Raw genomic sequence first — 20,343 nt, 5'->3', positions numbered from 1 at the left:
TGGAAGAAAATTATAGAAGGATGAATTCATCAGCTATCCCATCTGTTATCCCTGGAATACAGTTTTGTTTGTTTTGGGGGAGGGAGTTTGCCTTCTCTGTCAAGGTAGGTTCCTTTTATTTGTGTATAATTCCCAGAGTCTACATTTTAGGTGGATTGTGATGAAATTTTAAGACCCAAAATATATGCTTATATGATATTACCCATCATCAATTTTTCTCTACATATTTAAGTACCTATTAGGGGATTGGAGAACTAGATGAGGTGTCTTTTTGTTTTGTTTTGTTTTGTTTTGTTTCAAGCTGTAAAGAGGCTATTTGGAGGATAATAATAGCTCCATATGTCAAAGGTGATTCACAGTGATGAAGTGCTAATTCTTAAGATCAAAGTTATTCTAGATCTCCCTACTAAAGATCTAAGATACATTGGTGTTTGTCTCTCTGTTTAAATAGATACTAAAATAATTTTTCTTGTTTCAGACTATTGAGAAATTGTTTTTATACTTTCAAATGGTTTCAGATCAGTTTTCTAATTGTCATCACCACCTTCTGTGAGCTGTGTAAGGTTGGAATACACCTCATTTAACATATGTAGAAAAGAAAGTCCAGAGATTTTAAGGTAAGTTTTTAGGGTGGCATTTTTTTTTTTTTCCCTAGTAGCAGAGTTGTAACAAGAAGCCAGATAGCCTACTCCAAATCCTATAGAATTTTCATTTTACTCAAAGGCATCAGTGTTATGTAGTGGAGCTTCCTCGTCCCCTTACTACTCTTCATTAGATAATTAAATTTATTAAAAGCCAAGTCTTTGCTGGAAACAATCTGGAGAATATATCTTCCATAATGACAAAACAACCTTAGAATAAAGCCATCTCTTCTCCAAGGAATCACTGTACACAGAGTTGAGATTTTAAAATAGAGTATAGCTAATTCCATAAAACTAAGTCCTAAAAAAGAGTTTATTTGAAGTCCATACTCAACCAACACATTTAGGTTCAAAGAACCTAGTGAAAACAACAAACAAACTTTAAAGATTACTATAAAATTGTCTTTCATTCACAGAAGCTTAGGATATTTTTATAATCTTCTCCTTCTACTTCTTTAGTTATAGGATCTCCAGAAAATTTCTTTCCTGGGTATGAAATTTAATTAATTAAATTAAAATGTTTCATTAAATTTACGAATGCTGCTCTCATAAATAAAAATAATTCAAAGATCTGATTCCCACACTTTCACTTTGTTCCTGATGCAAATTTTATTTTCTTAGTTTCCAGGAACAGAGCAGCTAATACAAACAAAAAATTAGTTCCCATTAATCTTAATCTTCCAGCAAAAGGTTTGAAAATTAAAGGAAAACTGAGTTCTTTCAATATACCATTTGGTATAATAAAATTATCTGTCTCCACATGATACCCATCTTTCTTCCTGAAAGCAGATATAAGCTTGCCTTGTTTTATTGTGTTTTGCTTTACTGTGCTTTTCAGATATTGTAATTTTTACAAGTTAAAGCTTTGTAGCAATTCTGTCTCAAGCAAGTCTGCTGGTACCATTTTTTCAATAGTATTTGCTCAGATCCTGTTTGTTTCTGTGTCACATTTCGGTAATTCTTGTAATATTTCAATTCGTTTCATTATTATTATATTTGTTATGGTGGTCTGTGGTCAATGACTTTTGATGGTAGTATCATAATTGTTTTAGGACGTGATGAACTATACCCCTATAAGACAGCAAATTTACTTAATGATGAACTATACCCCTATAAGACAGCAAATTTACTTAATCAATGTGTGCGTTCTGACTGCTTCACTAATCGGCCATGTTCCCGTTTCTCCATCTCTCTCTCTTTCCTCAGACTTCCCTATTTCCCAAGACACAACAATATTGAATATTAGACCAATTAGAACCCTACAATGGCCTCTCAGCGAAGGAAAGAGAGACATATGAAAGTCACACTTTCTCACTTTCAATTGAAAACTAGAAATGATTAAGGCTCAGCAAGGAAGGTATGTTGAAAGCCAAGATAGGCTGAAAGCTAGTCCTCTTGCACCAAGCAGCCAAGTCGTGAGGGCAAAGGAAAGTTCTTGGAAGAAATTAAAAGTGCTACTTCAATAAATATCTGAAAGTCAAGAAAGAGAAACAGAGCAAGGATTATTATCCAGAGCAAGAATTAGGCTCAGTGTCCTGACTCTGGTCAATGTTATAAAGGCTGAAAGAGGTGAGGAGGCTGCCGAAGAAAAGTTTGAAGACAGCAGAGATTGGTTCATGAGGTTTAAGGAAAGAAGCTGTCTTCACAATAAGAAAGGGCAAAGTAAAACATCAAGTGCTGCTATAGGTTCTGTAGCAAGTTCTCCAGAAAATCTAGCTAAAATAATTAATGAAGGGTAGCTACCTTAAACCACAGATTTTTAATGTAGATGAAGTAGCCTTCTATTGGGAGATGCCGTCTAGAACCTCCACAGCGAGAGAGGAGAAGTCAATGTCTGGCTTCAGAACTTAAAAGGACAGACTGACTCTCTTGCTAGGGACCAATGCAACTGGTGATTTTCCTCTGAAGCCAATGATCATGGACATTCTCAAGTTTGGGGACCCATAACAATTATGCTAAATTTTCTCTGCCTGTGCTCTATGAATGCAACAACGAAGCCTGGATAACAACACATCTGTTTATAACAACATGGTCTTACTGAATATTTTAAGCCCAACACTGAGACCTACTGTTAAAAAAAAAAAAAGATTCTTTTCAATATATGACTGCTCATTGGCACTGCAACTGGTCCCTAAAGGCTCAGATGGGGATGTACAGTGAGATGGATATTGTCTTCATGCTGATAATAAAGCAACCATTCTGCAGCCCATGGGTCAAAGTGGGATTTTGACTTATCTTCTGGAAAGGATTCACCTTTCTGGTCGACATTAAGAACATCTGTGATTCATGAGAAGAGGTGGAAATATCTACATTCACAGGAATTTGGAAGAAGTGGTCCTAACCTTCAAGGATGACTTTGAGGGGTTCAAGACTTTGAGGGGTTCAAGTGGACATGGTAACTGCAGATGTGGAAATAGAAAGAAAACTAGAATTAGAGTGGAGCCTGAAGATGTGATTGAATTGCTGCGGTCTCATGACAAAACTTAAATGCCTGAAGGGTGGTTTCTCATGGAAGAGTCCAAAAAAAATGGTCTCTTGAGACGGAACCTACTCCTGGTGAAAACACCGTGAAGACTGTTGAATTGACATTGAAGGTTTTAGAGTATTACATAAACCTCGTTAATAAAGCAGTGGCAGGGTTTGAGAGGACGGACTCCAATTCTGAAAGAAGTTCTACTGTGGGTAAAATGCTATCAAACAGAATTGCAGGCTACAAAGAAGTTGTTTGTGAGAGGAAGAGTCAATCGCTGTGGCAAATTTCATTGTGCCTTATTTTAAGGAATTGCCAATTGTCTTTTTGTCGTGTGCACAATACCTTTTTTACCAATTAAAAAAAAAATTGCCACAGCCACCCCAGCCTACAGCACCCACCATCCTGATCTGTCAGCAGCCCTCAACGCAGAGGCAGTGTGCCCTCTGCTAGCTAAAGGATTATGGCTTGCTGAGAGATCAAGGTGATGGCAAGCACCTTTTAGCCAATATTTTTAATTGAGGTACCTACATTGTTTTTTAGACAAAATGCTATTGCATACTTACTAGAATACAGTTTAGTGTAAACATAAACTTTTATATGCCCTGGGAAACAGAAACATTCATTTGACTTACTTTATTGCAATATTTACCTTGTTATAGTGTTCTGAAACGAAACCTGCAATATCTCCAAGTTATGCTGGCATATATATGTGTGTGAGTGTGTGTGTGTGTGTGTGTGTGTGTGTACCTGCTGTGTATATAGCTAATAAAACGGAGTTGGAACAAAAGAACTGTGGGGGGACCTCAGTCCATGCGATCTTAGAGTGCTGTGCTTGAGTTTTAGCAATTGACTTGAACTAAAGGATCATTTTAAAAGCAATAATCACTTTTTAATGGAACCCTGCAGTGAATTCTTTTGTGATATGAATAATCCCTTCCATAATGGGAAGGCTCATCCTTAAGTCACATGTGTAATCAGGTTTCATTAATTGAAGCGCAGATATATATATAAGGCATGACCTTATCTTTGTCACAGCTGTCAAATAAATAAATAAATGCTTATTGGCACTAAGTTTCATTCTCTCCCTCCTGGTCCAAGTGCAGAACTGCACAGTTGCCAGCGCACAGCTCTACACAATGTGTTAGACAGGTAAACTTCTGGGAAATAACAGTGTCAGACAGATCAGCCTGGCAAAAAGCTATCAGCCAAAGAGGCCTCTTTTTGAAATTCTAGAATTACCAAGCTGCAATGCAACTGGATTTCAATTATGGGCTACAGCCTTTGGAGAAGCATTGTTTTATGGTGGGCTCTTCCTTTTTTCAATTTATACACAAGAAGCAATCACTGTCAGTGTCATCAATGTGAAACATGAGTGGCAGTGATGTACGAATACGGAGATGGGCACACAGAGGACAGCCTCAGTAGGGGCTCTGGAGAAGGGGCAGAGTGTTACCAGGGAGGTGAAGCTAAAAGTGACAGGTATTGGCAAAAGATGGTTGGATGGAATTAAAGAGAGAGAGAGAGAGAGAGAGGAGACCCTAGGGTTTACAATTTAAGAAGAAGTGACAATGCATAGAGAATAGTTTCAGAGAAAGAATGCACAGTTCTGCCTTAACATAAAGTAATGCATGCTTAAATGCCATTTACCTCAGGCCTTCAGGAATATAAGTTTAAAAAAGAGTAACAACAACCAAACAGTAATATCTAATAGCATGAAAAAAAACAAAGTTATGTGTGTGGTTTTTTTTTTTTTTATATTGTATTTATTTATTTGACAGAGAGAGAAAGATCACAAGCAGGCAGAGAGAGAGGGGGAAGCAGGCTCCCTGCCGAGCAGAGAGCCCGATGCGGGGCTCGATCCCAGGACCCTGAGATCATGACCTGAGCTGAAGGCAGAGGCTTTAACCTACTGAGCCACCCAGGTGCCCCGAACAGTTTTGTTTTAAAAACCAACAGGTCTTTTGTCCTCTGTTGTGTTTTGAATGTTCTGCAAAAACAGAAGTCTTGATCTTTTAAGAAATTTGGTTTTTGTAGATGGATATGGAACAAATAGGGAGTTGATCTTTCTTATAAAAAGAACTGATTCATGAAGTAAAGATACTGACTTCAAGGAGCACGGAGTTGGACAGGTAGAGACATGTAGAAAATCACGAAATGACTTCCTTTCCTTCCTTCCAGCTGGGAAACACTTACTGCAGAGAAATTGGAAATCTCTGTCTCTCTGTCTCTCCTCCTACTCTCTTTTTGCACTTGAACCTGCAGCTGTATAAAGCGAAATGTCAGTCTTTTAAGTAAAAAAACAGACTAGAGTTAGATAGTTAGGTATACAGTGCTAAACACACACTAGTGCAATGAAAGATCACATCTTAGAGCTGGAAGATACATCCAAGAATATTCAGTTCACTAGTATTGTTTCAAGATGAGAAAACTAGGAGCCAGAAAATAAAAGTGAGATAAGGTATTTTAGTGGTAAGTGATCAAACCATATGTGACTTGGGCATTTGGTATTTTAGGATGCTAAGCTTATTTTAAAATTTTTAACCCTTCAATAAATATTTCTTACCTTGTGGGCTAGTATACTTTTCTGGTCTTTCTAGATAACCTGTCAGCCTGAACTGTTGAAATGGGTTGAAACGTACCATCTGAACCAGTACTAAAGTCTGGGTCCATTGAGGGAGTGAAGTCTATCAAGCATTATGGAAAATTTGATATTCAGCAACCCAGAGAGATAGGATGGATGATCAGCTTCTGTACTGTCAGACATAAAAGAAAAGGGGACTGGACTCTGAATAAGAAGACCAATCACAAAACCTGGAGAGATCATGTAGGTAGGTCCAAGCCATGGTCCCACTGGGATCTGACCGCTTTCAGGATACAAGAGTGATGCGATGTGAACTTCTGTCTTTGTGTAAAGGATTCTCCTCTGTGTACACTGATAAATACTAGCAAGAAAATATTAGTCTGCAGGGCATGACCGCTCTTCAGGAACGTATGACGATTGGTAGGAACCAGATCAAAGAATGGGTGCAAGTGCAAACACCCACACGTTCGTTCGTTGTTAGAATTCATTTTGCCTCTAAAAAAAGTGATACCTTCTGAGGATCCCAATTTCTCTAAGTGAGGGTGTAAGTATGCAAATTGGAAAGATTTTGGCAGGATTAAATTGTTTTACATAAGAAAGAGGATGGGGTGGGGAAGATCCTGGAAACTGAGGGAGGCTGAAGAAGTTGCAGAGAGAGAGCAGAGAGGGAGTTTGGGGACAGGAGTGGGAGATCCTCTGAAATAGAGAAAGAAGAATATAAGGTAGAAGAAAGAGAAAGCAGAGGTACGATTTGCAGAACTTTGATTTATTTTTGTGCTGTGGGTTGTAGCTTGCTTCTATCTGCTCAAGGAACTGCTTACTCACCAGTGCTTTGAGGATTGGATTTCTGCCATTTAACTCAGATGTGTGGAAGTATTGGGGCAGATTTTTCAGGTGAGGAAGAACAGAGGATACAACCTAAACTACAAAGGGTTCAGAGACAAACCTGGGCCATCATCAGAGAAGGGGGCACTGCAAAGAGAGAGCGTAGTGATCACCATTTCAACAACTGGTTTATTTCTTCAAATTTTACCTCAAATTTTAATTAAGCATTTTCTTTTCTTCTTTTCTTTTACGATTTTATTTATTTATTTGACACAGAGAGAGAGAGAGAGAGCAGAAGCAGGGGGAGTGGCAGGCAGGGGAGAAGCAGGCTTCCTATTGAGCAAGGAGCTGGCTGTGGGACTCCATCCAAGGACCCTGAGATCATGACCTGAGCCCAGGACAGACGCTTAACCCAGTGAGCCACCCAGCATCTTCTTCGTCGGGATTTTCAATAAAGCACTTACTTTATTAGCAAACATTTGTATGGAAATCTGTGCTCTCGCTATCCGTCCTATCTATTAGAAACCCAGCCCTACAAAACATGAAACCACAGAAGTCAGGGAAAATTCATTTAATAAAGGCATAGAGTTTGGGGGGGAAAAAAAAGGTAATCAATAGATCTTAGCTCCCTTGCCAGTTGAGACTCAGGAATAGCTGCTAGATAAGCTTTGTTTGAAAGCTCAGCACACAGGAGTTCACAGGTCAGAGATAGCTCGTGAGGGAAAAGGAGGGAGAGGTTACAGCGCCCTGGCCTCCTGCTTCGTGACCCAGGAAAGAAAACAGTGTGGTAAGCAAAACTTTAGAATACCCCTGTTTTCAGAAGCAACACAAACATTACCAGGAAGATAGGGACCTGAGAGTTTTAACTCCTAAACAATAGTTCTATAATAAAGAATCACAGTTTTGAACACATGATAAATTAGTCTTGTGACAAATGTTTACAGGTAGGTGTGCTCAGGAGTCCTATGTCCAAAAGTCATATGGCAGTTAATAATTTTTTTTTCATTTTACACCAAAGCAGCACTTTTTAAAAGTTTAGGAGAACCTTAAAATATCTTAACTACCAAAAGAAAAAGCTCATTGCTTAAAGACAAGAAGAATGGACCAAGTTTCCAGTGTAACAATTTCGTGGAGTAAAAAAACTATAGAATTTGAATAATATAAAATTAATATATATAATATATATTCTAAAATAATTACATGGAATATGCTTTTTAGGTTAAATAATGCAGCCTTATGAGATCATTTTACAATTGCTATTAGGAAGTATACTTTGAAGAGTATATTCAAAAACATAATATAAATTTATTTTTTTTAAATTAACATATAATGTATTATTTGCTTCAGGGGCACAGGTCTGTGAATCATCAGTCTCACACAATTCACAACACTCACCCTAGCACACACCCTCCCCAATGTTCATAACCCCACCACCCTCTCCCTATCCACCCCCGGCAAACCTGGCTTTGTTTCTTTCTATTAAGAAAATAAAACACAAAAAAGCAACAACAGTACTCTCTACACACACACACACAAAATACATATACACATACAAAGCGAATCTCTACAAAATCTTTTTGGTTGAAGAACTATTGAAAATATGGAAGTAATTAGTGTTTATACTTTGTGTGGATTGTTTGTTTATTCAAATACTACAATGTAACTTTCCTGTGTATGCAATATTTTTGTGCATGTAGTACAAGATACATTTTTTTTTCTCAGATCATTCAAGTTACAAACGTTTCTTTCTGATTTTAGGTGATGGTATATTTCATTTTAAAAGACAATTTGCGGGGCGCCTGGGCAGCTCAGTGGGTTAAGCCGCTGCCTTAGGCTCAGGTCATGATCTCAGGGTCCTGGGATCGAGTCCCGCGTCGGGCTCTCTGCTCAGCAGGGAGCCTGCTTCCCTCTCTCTCTGCCTGCCTCTCCATCTACTTGTGATTTCTCTCTGTCAAATAAATACATAAAATCTTTAAAATGCAGACTATTAAAAAAAAAAAGACAATTTGCCCTTCTAAATATTATTGGCACTACAAACCAAAATTGCTTTTATTCTCCAAATTTGTTATAGGTTCTATTTTGACCACTGTGTAGAGAAGTATTTAACCTGATTTTGAAAACTAGAAATGAAAGATTTATTAAAATAAGATCATTTCTATCTGACCGCAGAGCCATAACTGGGATGGGGGAGAAGGGTGTGGAACTAAACACTATCAGTACTTCGCAGTGCTTGATTGCTGATTCACATTTTTGTTGAAATCAATTTTTTTTTAAATTACCTGTTTTCAGGATGAAATGTATCACTTACCATCAAGTATTGCTTTTCAAAATTGCATGTCTCATGAGAAATAAGAGAAAATCTGTACTTTAGAATCAAATCACATAATAATATTGGAGATAAAAGAGATTAAATAATGAATGATTTGCCTTGTCTTTTAAATAGTGTAAGGCAAAATAAAAGCATTTACTCAATACTGAGGTTCATTGATTTTTAAAAAGAAATATACCAAAATATGCAACTGCCCAATTTTTAGAGTATCAAAGTAGGGTGAAGGGAGAAACTGCAGCTTCAGTTACGTAGGTGCAGAGTAACATTAACTGATCAAATAATACGATCTTTAAAAACTGACCTTTTATAAAAGAACCAGGCAAACTTGTTTGCTATGTTTGAAGATTTGAAAATATTGAAGAACTTGAAACCTCACATGTCAAACAGAAAGATTACAGATTATTTATATTTCAAATATTTGTTGAAAATACGAAAACATATGATAACATGGTTTTTATTTTATTAATTTGTTGCAGTGCCCAAGGACAAATCTCTTTAACATGACTTTTACAGAAAAAAATTTTCAGGCACCTGGGTGGCTCAGTGGGTTAAGCCTCTGCCTTCTGCTCAGGTCATGATCCCAGGGTCCTGGGATCTAGTCCACATCAGGCTCCCTGGAGGGAGCCTGCTTCTTCCTCTCTCACTGCCTGCCTCTCTGCCTACTTGTGATCTTTCTCTGTCAAATAAATAAATAAGATCTTAAAAAAAAAAAGTTCAACAGTCTTCCTGTAGGATGACTTCAGACAATTTTTTCTTATGTTTTGACTGAGTACCCCATTTGACAGTGTATAGTTAAATATAAGTGGATAATTATTGTGAGACTTTGCTAAAATTATCTTTACTCAGCGACCTTCTATTTAATCTCAAATACATGTAAGGCAATAAAAGATTAGCAATGATGAATATTATCTACTATCAGTATTGCAATAGATAATAAAATATTTTACTCATGTTATTAATTTAAATTTCCTTCATTGTTACCTCTATCCAAGTATTTTTAAAAAGATTCTATTTATTTATTTATTTATTTATTTGAGAGAGAGAGAGAGAACATGTGTGCAAGAGCTGGGGGAAAAGGCAGAGGGAAAGGGAGAAACAGACCCTGCTGACTAGGGGGGCTCCATCCCAGGACCCCAAGATCATGACCTGAGTCAAAAGCAGATGCTTAACTGACTGAGCCACCCAGACATCCCTCTATCCAAGTATTTTTAAGGGCACAGTAATGAAAGCTGGTTTTGTAACTTATATAATTCAGCCGCTAGCATGAAATAATAAACATATACCGAACTTGCTTTCAATAAGCCAGAGCAATAGGTATGTATTTATAATTAACAGAATGAAACTGATGATTCAGAGAGCCCTCACTCAGCCCCTAAGTGTTTCCCTAAAAATGAGTCCTCATGGTCAAGCCTCTTCATAAAATGTACAAAAGCAAGATATTTCGGTCACAATTCTAAAAGATTTGTCTTTCCATTCCAGCTTTCTACCCGTCACACTCCCCTTCCTCTCATGTGACTGATATTTACAGAATTGGAAAGGTATAAAAAGGTGACTAAAGAAAACATACCTAGAAGTATATGAAGAAAAATAATGTATAATTAACATTTATTAAGTGTTTGTTTGCCACTTTGCTAGGCTCTTTGGAGATAATTTCACTTATCTTCTAGTAAAATACTGTGAATCATGTAGTCATACTGTCAAAGGAAATTATTTTCAGAATAAAAGTAATTATGTTTAATTTATTAATATATGAAAACAGCCTAGGGGCACCTGGGTGGCTCAGTGGGTTAAAGCCTCTGCCTTCGGCTCAGGTCATGATCCCAGGGTCCTGGGATTGAGCCCCGCATCAGACTCTCTGCTCAGTGGGGAGCCTGCTTCCTCCTCTCTCTCTGCCTGCCTCTCTGCCTACTTGTGATCTCTGTCTATCAAATAAATGAATAAAATCTTAAAAAAAAAAAAGGAAAACAGCCCATATTATTTTAAATGTCTATAATGCTTAAACTTTTGCCTTTGACGGAATAGTAATTCCTCAATGAGAAATTAGACAAAAAATTTATAATTCATTCTAAAAGTACATTTTATTTGTTTTGCCCTAGCTCCTGGTTCAAGTACCAACTAAAGTTAAGGAAACAAAATAGAAGAATACCAGAAATATTTTAAGCTATCAATTGTGAGGACTTTTGGATGATAGGAAGCAAATGTTATTTATATGTATTGTACAATATTGTGTATGTGATCTATCTATAACTATATATCCTGAATATAAGATAAACCTCACATATAAGACACCAAAAGCAATTTTTAGTCTTTCCAGGGAAGATGTGGAGATACCACATGTAAGGACAACACATACACAGGACAATGTCTGTTTAACATTTAATAGGACTGAAACCCCAGATAGACTCATGTGCATTTCCCTTCTCCCTGCAGAGTATATCTAAAAGAGTGGGTTATATGCAGGAAAAAGATTCTTATTCATTTATTTCCTCAACAGAGAGAGATCACAAGTAGGCAGAGAGAGAGGGGAAGCCAGCTACCCGCTGAGCAGAGAGCCCAATGCAGGGCTCATCAATCCCAGGACCTGGGATCATGACCTGAGCTGAGGCAGAGGCTTAACCCACTGAGCCACCCGGGGACCCCATGGAAGAAGATTCTTAATGGCTACTATCAACGCTAAAGAGAGAAACCAAAAATTTGAACTTCACAAAACTACAACAAATTTGGAGCAGGAAAAAACAACAACAACAAACAAACAAAACTGTAGCTCTAGCATGAAATGAAGTATACAATAGTACTTCACACATAAAAATATTTTTTGGTTTGTTTTAATCCAAAGATTTCACACCATGAATTGAATACTGCCTAAATCTGAGGAAACAAAAGGTAGAGTATTAGTATGTGATAAATGTGACCATTGTGAGAATCTCTCTCTCTCTCTCTCTCTCTCTCTCTCACACACACACACACACACACACACACACACACACACACACAAACCACCCACCCAGCAGGCACACCTATGCACTTAGCTAGTGGGAATGGCTTGGGGGAAGGAAGCAGTGGGGCAGCTGAGAGGCTTTTCTTCTTTTTTAACTTCTGTTTCTCTTTAAAAATGTATATTGCTTCTCTTTTGACAGTTTTCTTTTAAATCCTGTTTTCACATTTGTGTACATTTAAGACTGTCACTTAACAAGTTGCTTTAGCATCTGACCACTAGGGGGTACCCTCACTGCACATTTTGCGGTACAACCGGTTAGGCGATGATCCTGACGGGGAGTCCAGTAAGATAAATTTTACTTTTGACTAATTTCAATTCTAAATTTGTTTTGCTATTGTTTTTTCTTTTTAACCTCTGACCCAAATATTTGACATCATTGCATTCTTCACTGTGAAATGCTAAGACACTTTTTCTAAGTGCTGTTAATATTCAGGCAACTTGGAGTGTTTCCTGAGAAGAAGAGAACTCTCAGCTTAAATAGCTCCTTCTAATTCTGCATCAGATTTCTGTTCTCTTCAAGCAACACAAAAATCCACATGGGTATGTGACATCACATTTATGTCAGTTTAATATAGTTGCTTCTATTTAATGAAATATCCGCCATTTATGATGCTGAATAACGTATTATATTTAAAATATTCAAATTATCCATGTGAAAATAAAATATGTTGGCCCATTTAATTTAAAAACATTCTTACCACTAATGTAAGGGACTGATCTTTTATTTGTTAATCTATTATGCCATTTAAAACGTTTTTAATAATGTACTTCCATTCGAGTTTTATATAATTACTCTTACAAGTGACAAACAGCCTACAGCAAAGTTCTACTATGACTTCCCTTAACAAAATAATGACATACTAATCAATTGAAATTCATAAAAAAAAGCACCTGATTATAATATTTCCATGAGGGCAATAAGAGTAAATGAACTCTATTTCTTATATTTAAGCAATTATCAACACACAAATTCAGGATATTTAATACATTACCAGTATAAAACTACAGATACATGTTTTAGTTTCACAAACTGTCAGGGCTAATTTTGGAAGACCTTAAAATGTGAAGAAAAGGTTAGTAGGTACATTGTCTACATTGCCCATTCAGGTTTGCACATCTTTCATTGTCTTTGAGATATATTAAAAATTTGTTAAGTTGTAGAAAAATGAATGCAGGTAATTTTTGCCCATAAGATGGAAATTAATTGTTCCTAGTGGAATGCAATGGATTATTGTCCTGTGGATGGGTCTTTTTTTTTTTTAAATGTATTTTCAAATTCATTTCAGAGTTTATTTCCTATATATGTGTGCTTCTTGTGATTCTCCTCCGAATTGGTTTTAATTGTTCCCACATTCATCAGCAAAATCTTTGAAACATGTTTACCTTACACGTTATATTTTTAAAAGACATGATTTTGCCATGAAATGTATGGTTTAAGTTAATGGGTGAGGATTCAGATCCACAAATATGATGGGTTTCTATTAAAACAGAAATTATGCCAAAACTTGAAAAAATTATAGAAACTGTCTAATAAGACATGTCTTTTAACTATATTAAAATACAGCATGAGTTTTTATAGATAAGTCTTTTAATGCCATTTTCCTTACTCAACCATGGCTCCAAGAGCTCAAACACAAACAGTGATAAATCCCCATAATCAATGTCAATGTCATATATATTTTTCAATATTTTAAAATAAAATGCACATGCATTTTAGATATCTGCAAGATACTTAGATAATAAGATATGCAGAAATATGTTTTAGTCGTGTTATAGTATAATTCAATCACATTTCTCCTCTGCTCCCCTGCCTTCTAACTTGCTCCCTTCTGAATCCTGTTGTAACAGTCTAAAACACACGTTTGTACCACAGCTACAGGTAGGGAAGAGTTATTCCCTGATGTCATCAAATTTGTTTTCCTGATGCCGTCATGTTTTGATGTATGACCGGTAAGATGTTAAGAGTACCTACAAGAACAGATCCTCGGTTTTAGGGCATTATATGTGAGCACCAACGAGCTGGTTCTCCCTGGAGATGGCCCACATTGCAGAATCATTCAAAACTTTCATCTTCGAAAAAATGCCATTCCTTCTAAACTAACAACTCTTGGGCCTCAGTACGTGGCCAATGGTTAAAGGCTGAGTAGCATGAGGGCACAAGCCAAAAGGGCAGTCGCCCATGGCAACAATCTTTAGAGAGCACTAGGATATCACAGGGCTGCTAAAACGACACTGGAAATAGGAGCTGATGAGCAAACTTTTATTAACAGGTGACAGAGGCTGTTAAGATGAGGCTCTTACAGTGAGTTCTTAATAAAGACAAGGCTTTCGGTGGCACATAACCCACATTCTAAATCAAGTACAAAACCTCCAATAGGGGACTTGTAAAGCAGGTGATTTTCAAGTAGTCCCTGAGACCAGTGGTTTTCAACGAAGGTCAATTTTCCCTCCTAAGGGGCAACAGCAATGTCTACAGCCATTTTAGGGGGTCAGGATTTGGGCTGATGGGGAAAGCTGCTACTGGCATCTAGGGGGTAGAGGCTGGAGATGTGTTAAACATTCTGTATTGCACATGGCACCTCTATTAAAAAAAATTATTCAGCCCCAAATGTCTTTAAGTGCTGATATTGAGAAACCTTGGCTTATCATTACAATAATTTCTTGATTAGAGAAGGATGGAATTAGAGAAGTCAGGAACGACAGTTGGTTTGGATTAAGATTTACTTGGAATCGTAATCCCCGCCACGGGGAAAGGTTTTCTTTGGGCAAATCCAGGCTTCCCTGACAGGGTTTTCAAAGAGTCTGTCACTGGAAAATAGTATTTGTTTATTATATATTATGTAAATATAAATATTATATTATCTTGTCATAGGAAAAATAGTATTTGTTTATTATTATATTATGTAAATATATATATTATATTTTATTATCCTGAACTTGAAGAGTCAGAGGGGTTGGCAATTGGCTGATGCCTGAGAAGAGCACATAAATAAAGTCACACTTAAAACCAGTTAGTCTCTTAATCAGGTGAGACAAGGTCATCACGAGAAGGAAAGCAGCAATTTTACAAAGACAAAGAAAAGAAAGACAAAGAAAATGCGTTCGTGAGGAGTTGTTATAGAATCCTTCATAGGAAGGCTCTGAGTAGATTTTTGAAATGACTCTGTTCAAAAGCGTAGTATGGATTGGGTTTGGGGAGGGGACAGGTCTTAAAAAGTCAGCCAGATTTTTAATAGCTTGCATTAAAAACTTTACCAATGAGTGATTTCCAGTGACAGAGGAATTATTTTTCCCCAAAAGCTCCAAAGAGCAGCCACTAGAAAAAGAACACCTTCTGATCTAACGGCAGTAACGTCAAATCACCGTGGTAATTATCACGTGCTGTCTTTCCTCTCTTCCCTTCCATGGCTGTAGACCCCGAGGAACCAGAGGGAACCTAATGAGGTTTGACCAGTCTTCTCCACTTCATTGCAGTGCTCTCTGCTTGAAGCAGAGCAGAGCCAGTAGAGAAGAGAAGAATCATGTTTTGGACATTCTTTTTAAAATGTTCTTTACTTACGTAGAGAAAGAGAGAGTGCCTGAGCAGAAGGAAGGACAAAACAGAGAGGGATAGAGAATCTGAAGCTGACTCCCCACTGAGTGCAGAGCCCAGCATGGGATTTGATCTCTGAACTCTGAGATCAGGACCAGAGCCAAGATCAAGAGTGGGACACAGAACAAATGGAGCCACCCAGGCACCCCTGGACATTTCTTTCTTTTTTTTTCTTTTTTTTAAGACCATAAGTAGGCAGAGAGGCAGGCAGAGAGAGAGAGAGGAGGAAGCAGGCTCCCCACTGACCAGAGAGCCCAATGCGGGACTCAATCCCAGGACCCTGGGATCATGACCTGAGCTGAAGGCAGAGGCTTAACCCACTGAGCCACCCAGGTGACCCTGGACATTTATTTTTAATTGCAAGACTGAAACTCCTTTGAGGACTGAAGTTAACTCTGGAGGAAATTTCAGTATCTAAATACATGCCAAAAGTTAGAGATTTTATTCAAGACATGAGGAAGAAAGAGTCCATAATTTGAATTTTGAAAGGGCAGTGGAGGAAAAGAATAAACTGCTTTCTCTTGGTATGTATACACTGGAAACAGATGATCGAGAACATATCTACGGAAGCAAGGATCTAAGGAAGGTGGCTCTAATTGTAGGATTTCCTTCTGCTAGTGAAATATGCAAGTTTGGGGTCAAGAAAGACAAGATTTTCTTTCTTTCTTTCTTTCTTTCTTTCTTTCTTTTAAATTTTTTTAATTTATTTTCAGCATAACAGTATTCATTGTTTTTGCACCATACCCAGTGCTCCATGCAATCCGCGCCCTCCATAACACCCACCACCTGGTACCACGACCTCCATCCCCCCACCCCTTCAAAATCCCTAGAATGTTTTTCAGAGTCCATAGTCTCTCATGGTTCACCTCCCCTTCCAATTTCCCTCAACTCCCTTCTCCTCTCTAACTCCCCTTGTCCTCCATGCTATTTATTATGCTCCACAAATAAGTGAAACCATATGATAATTGACTCTCTCTGCTTGACTTATTTCACTCAGCATAATCTCTTCCAGTCCCGTCCATGTTGCTACAAAAAGATTTTCTTTTTTTTATGACACTTTTTGTTTTTCTTGTATGAAATTAAATAATTTTAAGAATGTCAGTAAGAATGGGAGCCCTTTGGGGGCACCTGGGTGGCTCAGTGGGTTAAGCCTTTGCCTTCAGCTCAGGTCATGATCTCAAGGTCCTGGGATCAAGCCCCGCATTAGGCTCTCTGCTTAGCAGGGATCCTGCTTCCCCGCCCCCCCCTGCCAACCTCTCTACCTACTTGTGATCTCTCTCTCCGTCAAATAAATAGATAAAATCTTTTAAAAAAAAAAGAAAAGAATGGGAGCTCTTTTATCAGCCTGCCTGAGTCTTGGTTTGGTCCTTTCCTTTCTGGGGCAAGTCACTTGCATTCTTTGCCATAGGAGCATAAGACAGCTTTTTTCTCAGATTGACTTTTCCTCATCTCCTTCTTGCTCACCATCGAATTGTTGTCATTACCTAATTATTGCTTTGGACTAATTATTTCACCTACTCTCTGTGTAGGGCAGTTCTTAATGCATTAATGATAAAATTCTTTTTTAAATTTATTAATTCCCTCAACTGTTTTTATGGAGCACACAGCTGTATGTGAAGAGCCAACCTTGATGCTGTGTATTCAAAGGTAGATTAAATAGCTCTAGTCTTTTCTGTTATGGAGCATATAGCCTATTAATGTAAACTTAATGCGTCCTGACAACATACTTGCTGTTGTCCTAGGCATTAGGTATACACAGGTGAATAAAACTAACATTGACTCAACCATCATCGAATTTATCTGAAGTTCCAGAGTAATAATAGTGAATCATGGCAGAAAAAGAATGATCCTGACATCAGTGGGAATGTTTATAGAGTGTCACAAATAAGCATGATAATTTCTACGGATTTCTAGTAGACACTCTACATTATCAGAAAAATTCATATGAAACTTTCAAATAAAGCACAAAAGTGAGCAGGAAATCTTTTTAATGCCATATGGGGCCAAGGGCCAATGATTATGTAGGGAGATGTCTTTAAATTAGCTCCTAGTTGACTATTTTTTAGAAGTCCCAGATTCTTTTTTAAGAGTAGAGATGCAAATAATTTCCCTTTGATAGAAGAGATAACCCCAAAGACTTATGATCTTAGTAGACATAAATGAGTTTTCTATCCAGTCCAGAAATCTCTTTCTAGGACTGCTTATATATACCTCATCTGTAAGGCTCTCCAAACTGGCCATGAGATCCTACTTGTTCCAGTTAAAGCTTTGATGGGTGTTTATTTCACATGTATCTGAGAGTCATGATTTTCACCTCTTTGAAAATTATACCTAACAATATCAAGTTTAAGGCAAATAATTTTTAATTTAAAATAAATTAATTAACATGTAGTATATTATTAATTTTAGAAGTAGAGTTTAGTGATTCATCACTTGCCTATAACACCCAGTACTCATTATATCAAGAAGGCAATTACTTTTATAGATAATTGACTAACCATTCAATCAAGAATGGTTCTTGATTCAATTTGGGGTAGTACTTTATTTAGAATTTTTTGTATCTTAATTAGTATTTGAGTTCAGCTTATTTTATTTTCTATATGAGCCTTGTATATTTTTGTTATTATAGAAATAATTGGTAATCTTTCATTCACACTCCACCCTGCCATATTCTGAAATAGTTTAAGCAGAAAAGGAATCCTTTGAGGGTTTGATAGAATTTTCTTTTTGGAAAATTTTAAATCTGTGACTATATTTTCAGCTATTTTAATGCATATTGGACTACTTATTTTTTTTTACTAGATATTAAGTCACTTTTAAAAATAGATTGCTGTAGTACACTGTCCATTTAATCTGGATGATCATATATATTGGCATAAAGGTATATATGGTATTCTTTTATTAATTTAGATGTACTAGAAAACAGATACTTATACATGTGTCTACATGTGGTGGGTGTTTAGTATGTTTATGTTTGTCTTTTATTTATTTATTTATTTATTTATTTATTAAAAGATTTTATTTATTTATTTGACACAGAGAGAGAGAGAGATCACAAGTAGGCAGAGAGGCAGGCAGAGAGAGGTGGGGGAAGCAGGCTCCCCACTGAGCAGAGAGCCCAATGCGGAACTCCATCCCAGGACCCCGAGATCATGACCTGAGCCGAAGGAAGAGACCCAACCCACTGAGCCACCCAGGCGCCCTGTCTTTTATTTTAAATGAGGATTAATTGTAGACATACTTTTCTATGACTTGCTAGTTTTGCATGTCTCAGTTTACAGTATGCCCCCAATCTTTCCATGTCAATATATGTAAAGTAGACTTCATTTTTCTTTATTAATGTGTTTTACACAGAATTTTTAGACTTGATCTGTTACAATTTTTATAATTACTCTCATTGGATGTAAAACTGCTTTTCTTTTGATTTTTTCAGAAGATGGATGCCTAGATGGTTAATTTTTAACTTCTCTGTCTTATTTTAACACATTTATTAGCTATTTTAACTTCCCTTCCCTATCACGTTTTTAATTACACCCTTCTTGGACAAATCTTTATCCTATATGGTTGTAAATATAAAAGACTTGGAATATCCAGTGGGTGAAGAAAATAATGAGCTGCTTTGTCACTCCCTTTCATTTTACATGAGTTTCTAATGTTTCTGCCCCAGCTCTGATTTTCTCCATCCTTCCTTTTTTTTTTTTTTTTTTTTTAGAATTATTTTTGCTTTGAGTAGGAGTCATTCCCTGGAAGAGCAAAGTGACATATTTCCACAGAAGGATTGTGGACTCTGTAATCACATTATGCTTCATATCACACTTTAAATGTAACAATTAGAAGTGATGACAGAATGTTCTACAAAATATATATTACCTCAGAACGAAGCAGGCATATTAGAGAAAACACTTGACAAATGCCACCCATATTCCCACAATAACTCCGGTCCTTGATTTTGCACGCGAGCCAAAAAGTGTTAACGCTCCGTCAATACTCGGAATCGACATGTTTCGGTGTTGAGTAAATGACATTTTGTAGCCAAGATTATTTTAGGTTACCCGTAACAGAAATTCATTTGAAAATAATTAAGCAAAAAACCAGGAATACAGGATCTCTTACAGATTTCCACTGCAGAAAGCTCTTCCCAGGGTCTGCTGTGAGGTACTAGGAAGCCATCTGCAATTGTGGCAACGGCTCTTTCTCTCTCAGTCAGGGTAACTTATCACTTATCTGACTTATTATTTTTATATCTACCTCATTTATCTTTCTGGAGAGTGGTTTTCTTTATTTTACCATGTCAAATAATCACTATACAGGTCCTGTTTTCATAAGTGATCAGGATTCACTCATAAGCCTGTCAAGGAAAAATTGCACTGGAGACATTAAGCAAGCAAGGAAGAATTTATCCAAGATTATTGCATGAGGGAGAGAGACTGACCTCCACGTTGCTGAAACAGAAATTCTAGGGGAGCTAGTGGAAAAGCTCTGGCAGATGTTTGTGGGGAGGTTGATCAATAAGATGTGTTGAGTGTGATGAGTTATTCTCGAATCTACAGATGTTTCCCTCCATGATTTGGCTGCATTGGCTAATTGGTGCCCATTGAAGTTAGGTTCCTCACCTTCCCAAGAAACAGGGAGGGGCAGTTACTATCTTCCCTGATGATAGGTGGATGGTCTCAGGTTCTTGAGAAAAAGATGTCCCTGGGTTATAAAACTGGCAAGAAGCTGGAGATGACTTGTATTTCTTTTTTAGAGGGGCAGAAAAAGAGTTTTCAATTATAACTTTTCTAAAGTAAGTGCTCTGAGGAAAGGGAGGCCAGTGGCCTACACTGTGGATGTCATCTGTCTAATACAGCCCGACTGAGGGGAGCTTTAAGGCTCTCTTAGTCAAGCCCAAAGTTGCAAGTATC

The sequence above is a fragment of the Neovison vison genome, chromosome 7 (genome assembly GCF_020171115.1).
Source record: "Neovison vison isolate M4711 chromosome 7, ASM_NN_V1, whole genome shotgun sequence".
Taxonomy (NCBI): Eukaryota; Metazoa; Chordata; class Mammalia; order Carnivora; family Mustelidae; genus Neogale; species Neogale vison.
This window is presented reverse-complemented; position numbering follows the sequence as displayed.